At 45.3% G+C, this 10038-nt stretch overlaps 1 non-coding gene and 12 pseudogenes across 1 annotated transcript; all 13 read left to right on the top strand.

Annotated features, from left to right (window-relative positions):
* The first annotated feature begins 2631 nt into the window (after positions 1–2631).
* LOC114581268 lies at positions 2632–2750 on the top strand (annotated as a pseudogene).
* Positions 2751–3126: 376 nt separating this feature from the next.
* On the top strand, positions 3127–3245 carry LOC114581266 (annotated as a pseudogene).
* A 370-nt stretch (positions 3246–3615) lies between these two features.
* Positions 3616–3734, top strand: LOC114581273 (annotated as a pseudogene).
* Positions 3735–4569: 835 nt separating this feature from the next.
* On the top strand, positions 4570–4687 carry LOC114581272 (annotated as a pseudogene).
* A 371-nt stretch (positions 4688–5058) lies between these two features.
* Positions 5059–5177, top strand: LOC114581290 (annotated as a pseudogene).
* A 369-nt stretch (positions 5178–5546) lies between these two features.
* LOC114581292 lies at positions 5547–5665 on the top strand (annotated as a pseudogene).
* A 374-nt stretch (positions 5666–6039) lies between these two features.
* On the top strand, positions 6040–6158 carry LOC114581291. The gene has a single exon (XR_003703151.1). It is a non-coding gene; the product is annotated as a 5S ribosomal RNA (ribosomal RNA).
* Positions 6159–6527: 369 nt separating this feature from the next.
* Positions 6528–6646, top strand: LOC114581264 (annotated as a pseudogene).
* Positions 6647–7022: 376 nt separating this feature from the next.
* Positions 7023–7140, top strand: LOC114581283 (annotated as a pseudogene).
* Positions 7141–7512: 372 nt separating this feature from the next.
* On the top strand, positions 7513–7630 carry LOC114581271 (annotated as a pseudogene).
* An 805-nt stretch (positions 7631–8435) lies between these two features.
* Positions 8436–8553, top strand: LOC114581277 (annotated as a pseudogene).
* A 375-nt stretch (positions 8554–8928) lies between these two features.
* On the top strand, positions 8929–9047 carry LOC114581281 (annotated as a pseudogene).
* An 864-nt stretch (positions 9048–9911) lies between these two features.
* Positions 9912–10028, top strand: LOC114581288 (annotated as a pseudogene).
* Positions 10029–10038: the final 10 nt, after the last annotated feature.

Here is a 10038-nt window from a genome sequence, read left to right as displayed (position 1 = left end):
ACTCGTCTCCACCCTGGGGATGAGGAACCTCAGGGGGTTGAGGAGGAGGAGGCTCCCGCTCCCGCTCCCGTTCCTGATCTTGTTCCTCTCCACCAGCACTCAACATTTGATCAGTTGATAGAAAGGTTTGATCGATGGAAGACCCACTTTGACGCTTACGTTGCTGCACTGGAGAAGCAAAATTTTGAGGACATTGTCCGCTACGAGCAGTACTGCACAGCGGATTTAGCCCGATTTGACAGCTACATTACTCACCAGCAGCAGCAGCATGACCAGGACATCTCCTGGTTCAATGCTCAGTTTACTACGTTTGCCAGCTACTTTCAGCAGCCACCTCCACCACCTCCATCTAATGATGAGGGTCCCTCATTCTTCTAGTCTGTGGTTTCTGTTTTCTGTTTTCTATTTTTTGTTTTAGTTTCTGTTGTGTTGTTTACTTTTTCTTTTGTATGTCTAGGACCCTCTTTTTGTGATGACAAAAGTGGGAGTATGATGTGGTAGGAAAAGTTGATGTGCTTGTAGCTTTGAAATTTTAATGAACTGCTATTTTTACTAAGTTTTTCCTACTTGTGTTTGTCATCATCAAAAAGGGGGAGATTATTGCAAATATATTTTTATGACTTATGTTTTGATGATCGATAAACACTATTGACTCTCTTGGACTGCCTGTTACTTCTAACTTTTCAAGAATCGAAGATCGGACGAACAATAGAAGTCAGTTCAAGATTGCATAGGTTTAGAGTTGAGTCAGTCTGTCTTCATTTTTTCTCTTCTTGAGTCTATTTGTCATGTCCAAAGAGACTGATGCTAAGTAACCATACACACACATACTTGAGAGACTTAGAATTTCTATTTTTACTCATATCGGCCAGGACGATATTTACATCGTCATGGACGATCAGGCTTAAAACAGAAAGTCTAAATAAGGATTCTTAATTAAGGCAGCCGTCATTAACAGATCATCCTGGACAATACGTGTATCGACCAGGTCGATAAGCTCAAAACAAAAAGAAGTTGCCGCCATAGACAATTAAAGTATTATGTATTTTTTAATAATTGGCCAGGACGATCATTGATTGGCCTGGACGATATTCACAAATTATGCCTTAATTGATCAGGAAATCGAGGGAGTAATTAAGCATGATTGATACGATCATATAATCCTGGACGATCACACTATCGGCCAGGACGATCTATTCAAAAATCTTAGTAGCTTCAAGATGATAAATATCGGCCAGCTCGAATTCAGGGCGATGCTCTGGATGATTTTCCTCTGATTTGAACTGATTAGCTAGGATGATCGTGAGATCGGCCTGGACGATCAAGCCAATTTTAAATCATCAAGTTTGCATTCAGGGCGAGGCTCTGGCCGATCTTCTGAGATTTATACTGATCGGCCAGGATGATGTCCATATCGGCCTGGACGATATTGTCGGCAACTTGCAATTAATGAGCTCCTTTGAAGCTCTTCTATTTAAGAGCTCTTATTCAACATTTTGAACAATCTTTTGCTGCTGCCTTGACCTGAGAAGGCCTTCAGGAGAGAAAGAAAGAGAGGGAGAGAGAGAGGATCTTGTGAGGGGGAGCTTATGAGGGGATTCACAAGGGTTGCTTCAAGGATCGCCTTGCCGAGGTGGCAGAAAGAGGTTCATTGTAAGGAGATAGAGTATCTTGTCCGTGGAAGGGTTGGTTGAGGTAAGGAGTCAGTATCTGATTGTGGTTCTCTGCCAGCTTCAGGAGCAAGCAAAAGGAGATAGGTTCTCTGCCTTGCCCAGGTGGCAAAAAGAGGTTCGTTGTAAAGGCTTCTCCGCCTAGCTATGGGGGAAAAAGAAGAGTCACGATTGTAGTGTAATACTCGGAGGGCGCCTCTGGGGAGTGGATGTAGGTCGAGTTGACCGAACCACTATAAATATCTGTGTTCTTGTTTCTTGCTTCCGCACTTTAATTTCCGCATTTATTTTTCTCGTGGTGTAATTTTGGTTTATGTGATCTTTTGTTCTTTATGAAATGAAAATTTTTAAAATACCAATTCACACCCCCCTCTCTTGGTTAGCTTAGGCCAGTTCTATAGGGCTTAACATCCCTAACAAACTTTCAAAAATTATCTCTCCACGGCCTCAACTTAAGAATAATTTGATACCATATTACTATGGGTGCGACCATACCAGCACTAGTGCACCGGATCCGATTAGAACTTGATAGTTAAGCGTACTGGGCGAGAGTAGTACTAGGATTGAGACCTCCTGGGAAGTACTCGTCTTGCATCCTTTTTTAACCATCCATCTCTTTTTTTCATAGCACCTTGCCACTTCCTACAAACCCTTGGCTGTGTTGGCTCGCCGTGCATTGAGCGATGAAATCGGCATCATGGGACTCGTGAAGGCATTTGGTGGGTCCTACGTGGCGGCCGCATAGGAACATCAACAGCTTTTCGCCCATTATTTCGATTCGACATTATGACCACATTCTGAAAAGCTTATTCCGAGCTAGATGGAGCACCGACGGGCCATCAACCGGCCATGCGTAGCCAAAAAATGCATTATTGATCCCCTACGGTCTGTCGGAATAAAGATGCATCAAAATCAGCTGCCACAGCATCAACTTAAGGAGAATTTGAGACCATATTACTATGGGTGAAACCATACCAGCACTAGTGCATCAGATCCCTTTAGAACTCCGTAGTTAAGCATGCTTGGGCAAGAGTAGTAATAGGATGGGTGACCTCATCGGAAGTCCTCGTGTTGCACCCTTTTATTTAACCAGCAATCTCTTTTTTTTTTTCTAGCTCTCCGCCTTGACCTATGAACCCTTGGGGGTGTTTGCTCGCCCGCATCGAGCGATGAAAGCCGGATCGTGGGTCCCGTGAAGGCACCCAGAAGGTCCTACATGGTGACCGCGCGGGAACATCAACAACATTCCATCTAGGATTCTGATTCGGCATTATGACTCCATACCGGAAAGCTAATTCTGAGCCAGATGGAGTGCCGATGGGCAATATGCCCATAGGCCAGCCATGTGCAGCCAAGAAATGCATTTTTGATCCCCTACGGACTGTCAGATTAAAGATGCATCAAAATTATCTCTCCACGTCAACCACTTAAGAATAATTTTAGACCATATTACTACAGGTGCGACCATACCAGCACTAGTACATCGGATCCCATCAGAACTTAACAATTAAGCGTGCTTGGGAGAGAGATGTACTATGATGGGTGACCTCCTGGGAAGTTCTCGTGTTGCACCCTTTTTTATCTAGCCATCTCTTCTTTTTTCTAGCTCTTCTCCATGGCCTACGAACCCTTGGCGGTGCTAGCTCGTCGAGCAATGAGAAATGAAACCCGAATAATGGAACCCATGATAGAATCCAGTGGGTCCTATGTGGCAACCGCGTGGGAACATCAATAACTTTCAGCCCATGATTCCATTTCGACATTATGACTGCATTCTAGAATGCTTATTCCGAGCTGGATGGAGCGTCGTTGGCTATAGGCTCATTGGCCGGCCATGCGCAGCCAAAAATGCATTTTTGAACCCATATGGTCTTTCAGAATGAATATGCATTAAAATCATCTCTTCACGATGTCAACTTAAGAATAATTTGAGACATATTACTACGGGTGCGATTATACCAACACTAGTGCACCAGATCCCATTAGAACTATGCAGTTATGCGTGCTTGGGCAAGAGTAGTACTGGGATGGGTGACCTTTTGGGAAGTCCTCATGTTACACCCTTTTTTCACCAGCCATCTCCTTTTTTTTTCTATCTCTTCGCCACAGCCTACGAACCCTTGGCGGTGTTGGCTCGCCGCGCATCGAGTGATGAAAACCACATCGTGCGACCCTTAAAGGCATCTGGTGGGTACTATGTGGCGACCGCGTAGGAACATTAATAACTTTCTGCCCAGGATTCCAATTCGGCATTAAGTCCCCATTCCGAAAAGCTTAATCCTAGCCGGATGAAGCATCGAAGCACCATAGGCCCATCAGCGGACCATGCGCAATAAAAGAAATGCATTTTTAATCCCCTACGGTCTGTCGGAATGAAGATGCATCAAAATCATCTCTCCATGACATTTTTAACCACATTAATACGGGTGAAACCATACCAGCACAAGTGTAATATATCCCATCAGATTTCTGTAGTTAAGTATGCTTGGACGAGAGTAGTACTGGGATGGGTGACCTTGCACCCTTTTTTTAACCAGCCATATCTTTTTTTTTTCTTGCTCTTCGCCACGGTCTATGAACCTTTGGCAATTTTGACTCGCCGCACATCGAGAAATGAAACTCACAACATTGGACCCATTAAGGCATCTGAAAGGTCCTATGCGGCGACTACGCGAGAACATCAATAACTTTCTGCCCAAGATTTCGATTTGGCATTATGACCCCATTCCGGAATGCTTATTCCAAGCTAGATGGAGCACCAATGGCCAAAAGCCCATTAGCCAGCAATGCATAGCCAAAAAATGCATTTTTGATCCCCTACGGTCTGTTGGAATGAAGATGCTTCAAAATTATCTCTCCACAGTGTCAACTTAAGAATAATTTGAGACCATGTTACTGTTTGTGCACCATACCAGCACTAGTGCACCGGATCCCATCAGAACTCTGTAGTTAAGCGTGCTTAGACGAGTGTAGTACTGGGATGGCTGATCTCATGGGAAGTCCTCGTGTTGTACCCCTTTTTCTTAACCAACATCTCTTTTTTTTAGCTCTTCGGCACGGCCTACGAACCCTTGGTAGTGTTGGCTCGCCATGCATCAAGCGATGAAAACCGCGTAGTGGGACTCGTGAAGGCATCCAGCGAGAGCAATACGGAAACCGCGCAGGAACATCAATAACATTACTCCCAGGATCGTGGTTCAACATTAAGACCCCATTTCAAAATGCTTCTTCCAAGCATGATGGAGCGCCGATGGCTATAAGCCCATAGCCCGGCAATGCGTAGCAAAAAAATACATTTTTGATTCCCTACAGACTGTCGGAATGAAGAAGGGTAAAAATCATCTCTCCATGGTGTCAACTTAAGAATAATTTGAGACCATATTACTACGGGTGTGATCATACCAGCACTAGTGCACCAAATCCCATGATATCTCCGCAGTTAAGCATGCTTGGGAAAGTGTAGTACTAGGATGGGTGATCTACCAGGAAGTCCTCATTTTGCACCCTTTTTTAACTAGCAATCTCTTTTTTTTAGCTCTTCGCCACAGTCTTCGAACCCTTGTCGGTGTTGGCTCGCCACGTACTTAGCGATTAAACCCACTTTGTGGGACCTAGTAAGGCATCCGGCGGGTCCAACGTGGCGTCCGCGTGGGAACATCAATAAGTTACCGCCCAAGATTCTGATTCGGCATTATGACCCCATTTCAAAAAGCTTATCCTGACCCATATGGAGCGCCGATGGCCATAGGCCTATCGGGCAGCCATGTGCAACAAAAAAATGCATCCGAGATCCCCTACGATCTATCGGAATGAAGACGCATTAAAATCATCTCTCCACGGCATCGACTTAAGAATAACTTGAGACCACATTACTACGGGTGCAACCATACCAGCACTAATGCATCGGATCACATCAGAACTCCATAGTTAAGCAAGCTTGGATGAGATTAGTACTGGGATGGGTGACCACCTGAGAAGCCCTTGTATTGCACCCTTTTTTTAAAAATCCATCTCTTTTTTTTTTCTATCTCTTCCCCACGGCCTATGAACTCTAAACGGTGTTGGCTCGTTGCGCATCAAGCAATGAAAACTGCATCGTGGGACCCGTGAATGCTTTCGGCGGGTCCTATGTGGCCACCGCAGGGGAACATCAATAGCGTTCCTCACAGGATTCCAATTCAGCATTATGACCCCATTTCGGAATACTTATTCCGAGCTGGATTTAGTGCTAATGGTCATAGGCCGATTGGCCAGCAATGCGCAGCTAAAAAATGCATTTTTAATCCCCTACGATCCGTCGGAATGAAGATGCATCAAATTCATCTCTCTACGGTGTCAACTTATAAATAATTTAAGACTATATTACAACGGGTGCGACAAAACTAGCACTAGTGCACCAGATCCCATCAGAACTCCGCAGTTAAGCATGCTTAGGTGAGAGTAGTATTGGGATGGGTGACTTCCTGGGAAGTCCTCATGTTGCACCATTTTTTTAAACAGCCATCTCTTTTTTTCTTGCTCATCGCTACAGCCTACGAACCCTTGGCGGTGTTGGCTCGCCGCGCATCGAGCAATGAAATCTACATCATGGGATCAGTGAAGGCATCCGACGGGTCCTATATAGCGACCATGCGGAACATCAATAACTTTCCACACAGGATTTTGATTTGGCTTATGACCCTATTCCGGAAAGCTTATTCCGAGCAAGATAGAGCCGGATCCTCCATACTCCCATCGGTCGGTCATCCACAGCCAAAAAAAGCATTTTTGATCCCCTACGGTCTCTCGGAATTAAGATGCGTCAAAATCATCTCTCCACGGCAGCAATTTAAGAATAATTTGAGACCATATTACTACGAGTGCGACCATACCAGCACTAGTGCACCGGATCCCATCAGAACTTTGCGATTAAGCGTGCTTGGGAGAGAGTAGTACTAGGATGGGAGACCTCCTGGGAAGACCTTGTGTTGTACCTTTTTTTTAACCGGCCATCTTTTTTTTTTTTTTGCTAGCTCTTTGCCACAGCCTACGAACCCTTGGTGGTGTTGGCTCGCTATGCATCGAGTGATGAAACCCGCTTCATGGGACCAGCAATGGCATCCGGTTGGTCCTATGTGGCGACTGTGCGGGAACATCAATAACTTTCCACCAGGATTCCAATTTGGCAATATGACCTTATTTCAAAATGCTTATTCCAAGCCGGATGGAGCGCTGATGGCCATAAGCTCATCGGCCGGCCATGCGGAGCAAAAATATGCATTTTTGATCCCCTACGGCCTGTCATAATGAAGATGTGTAAAAATCATTTCTCCCCGACATCAACATAAGAATAATTTGAGACTATATTACTGCGTGTGCGACATACCAACCATATTGCGCCAGATCCCATCAGAACTCCGCAGTTAAGCATGCTTGTGCGAGAGTAGTACTAGGATGGGTAACCTCATGGGAAGTCCTCATGTTGCACCCTTTTTTTTTAACCAGCCTTTTTTTTTTATAGATCTTCGCCACGTCATACGAACCCTTGGCGGAGATGGCTCGCCGTGCATCGAGCGATGAATCCCGCATCGTGGGACCCGTGAAGGCATCTGGCGGGTCCTATGCGGCGACCGTGCGGGAACATAAATAATGTTTTGCCCAGTATTCTGATTCGGCATTATGACCCCATTCCGAAAAGCTTATTCCGAGCCGGATGGAGCGCCTATGTGCCATAGGCCTATCGGTCGGCCATGTGCGAAAAAAAAATGCATTTTTGATCCCCTACGATTTGTCGAAATGAAAATGCGTCAAAAGCATCTCTCCACGGCATAAACTTAAGATTAATTTTAGACCATATTACTACGGGAGCAACCATACCAGCACTAGTGCACTGGATCCCATTAGAACTTCCAAGTTAAGCATGCTTGGGCGAGAATAGTACTGGGATGCGTGACCTCTTGGAAGTCCTCATGTTGCACCCTTTTTTTAACCAGCCATCTATTTTTTTCTAGCTCTTCACCACTGCCTATGAACCCTTGGCGGCGTTGGCTTGCCCACATCGAGCGATGAAACCCGCATTGTGGGACCAATGAAGGCATCCGGCGGGTCCTATGCGGCGACCGTGCGAGAACATCAATAACTTTCTTCCCAAGATTTTGATTCGGCATTATGACCCCATTCTGGAATGCTTATTCCAAGCCGGATGGAGTGTCGATGGCCATAAGCCTATCAGCCAGTCATGCGCAGCTAAAAAATGCATTTTTGATCCCCTACGGTCAGTCGGATTGAAGATGCGTCAAAATTAACTCTCCACAGCATCAACTCAAGAATAATTTGAAACAATATTACTACTGGTGCGACCATACCAGCACTAGTGTTGGGATGTGTGACCTCCTGGGAAGTCCTCGTGTTGTACCATTTTTTTTAACCAGCCATCTCTTTTTTTTTTCTAGTTCATCGCCACAGCTTACAAACCCTTTTGGCTTGCTGTGCTTCAAGTGATGAAACCAGCATCATGGGACCCGTGAAGGCATCTGGCTTGTCCTATGTGGCGACCGTGCGGGAACAATAATAACTTTCCGCCTAGGATTCAGATTCAGCAATATGACCTCATTCCAGAATACTTATTCCAAGACGGATGGAGCGCTGATGGCCATAGGCTCATCGGCTGGCCATGTGCAACAAAATAATGAATTTTTGATCCCCTACGGTCTGTTAGAATGAAGATGTGTAAAAATCATCTCTCCCCGGCGTCAATATAAGAATAATTTGTGACCATATTTCTACATGTTCGACATACCAGCACTAGTGCACCGGATCCTATCAGAACTCCGCTGTTAAGCGTTCTTGGGTGAGAGTAGTACTGGGACGGGTGACCTCATGAGAAGTCCTCATGTTGCACCCTTTTTTTTAACCAGCCATCTCCTTTTTTTTCTAGCTGTTTGCCACGGCCTACGAACCCTTTGCGGTGTTGGCTTGCAGCATATCGAGCGACAAAACCCGCATCGTTGGACTCGTGAAGGCATCCGGCGGGTCCTATTCGGCGACCGTGCTGGAACTTCAATAACTTTCGGCCCAAGATTCTTATTTGACATTATGACCCTATTATGGAAATCTTATTCCGAGCCGGATGGAGCGCCTAGGTGATATAGGACCATCAACCGGCCATGCGTAACCAAAAAATGCATTTTTGATCCTCTACGGTTTGTTGAAATGAAGATGCATCTAAATCATATCTCCACGGAGTCAACTTAAGAATAAATTGAGACCATATTACTATGGGTGAAACCATACCAGCACTAGTGCACTGGATCCCATCAAAACTCTACAGTAAAGCGTTCTTGGGCGAGAGTAATACTGGGATAAGTGACCTCTTGGGAAGTCCTCGTGTTGTACCCTTTTTTCTAACCAGTCATATCTTTTTTTTTCTAGCTCTGCGCCACAGCCTACGAACCCTTGGCAGTGTTGGTTTGTCGTGCATCGAGAGATGAAACCTGCATCGTGGGCCCCATGAAGGCATCTGGCGGGTCCTATATGGCGACCGCGCGAGAACCTCAATAAATTTCTACCCAAGATTATGATTCAGCAATATAACCCCATTCTGGAAAGCTTGTTCCGAGCCGGATGGAGCGCATATGAGCCAAAGGCCCATCGGCTAGCCATACGCAGCCAAAAAATGCATTTTTGATCCCATAGGTCTGTCAGAATTAAGATGCATCAATATCATTTCTCAATGGCATCAACTTAAAAATAATTTGAGGCCATATTATTACGTGTGTGACCATAACATCATTAGTGCACCGAATCTCATCATAACTCCACAATTAAGTGAGCTTGGTCGAGAGTAGTACTGGGATGGGTAACCTCCTTGGAAGTCCTGGTGTTGCACCCTTTTTTCTAACCAGCCATCTCTTTTTTTATAGCTCTTCGCCACAGCCTACGAACCCTTGGCGGTTTTGGCTTGCCATGGATCGAGTGAAAAAACCTCCATTATGGGACCCGTGAAGGTATCCGACGGGTCCTATACGGCGACTACGCGTGAACATCAATAAATTTCCACCAGGATTCTGATTTGGCATTATGAACCCATTCCAGAAAGCTTATTCCAAGCTGGATGTAGCGTCGTTGGCCATAGGCCCATCGGCCGGCCATGCACAGCCAAAAAATGCATTTTTGATGCCCTACAATCTGTCGGAATGAAGATGCGTTAAAATCATCTCCCTACAATGTCAACGTAAGAATAATTTGAGACCATATTACTACGGGTGAGACCATACAAGCAGTAGTGCATCGGATCCCATCAGAACTCCGTAGTTAAGCATGCTTGGGCAAGCGTAGTATTGGGATTGGTGACTGGTGGGAAAAATTGTGTCACACCACGCAGATTTTG

Source organism: Dendrobium catenatum, unplaced genomic scaffold (genome assembly GCF_001605985.2).
Source record: "Dendrobium catenatum unplaced genomic scaffold, ASM160598v2 fragScaff_scaffold_1635, whole genome shotgun sequence".
Lineage (NCBI taxonomy): Eukaryota > Viridiplantae > Streptophyta > Magnoliopsida > Asparagales > Orchidaceae > Dendrobium > Dendrobium catenatum.
This window is presented reverse-complemented; position numbering and strand designations above follow the sequence as displayed.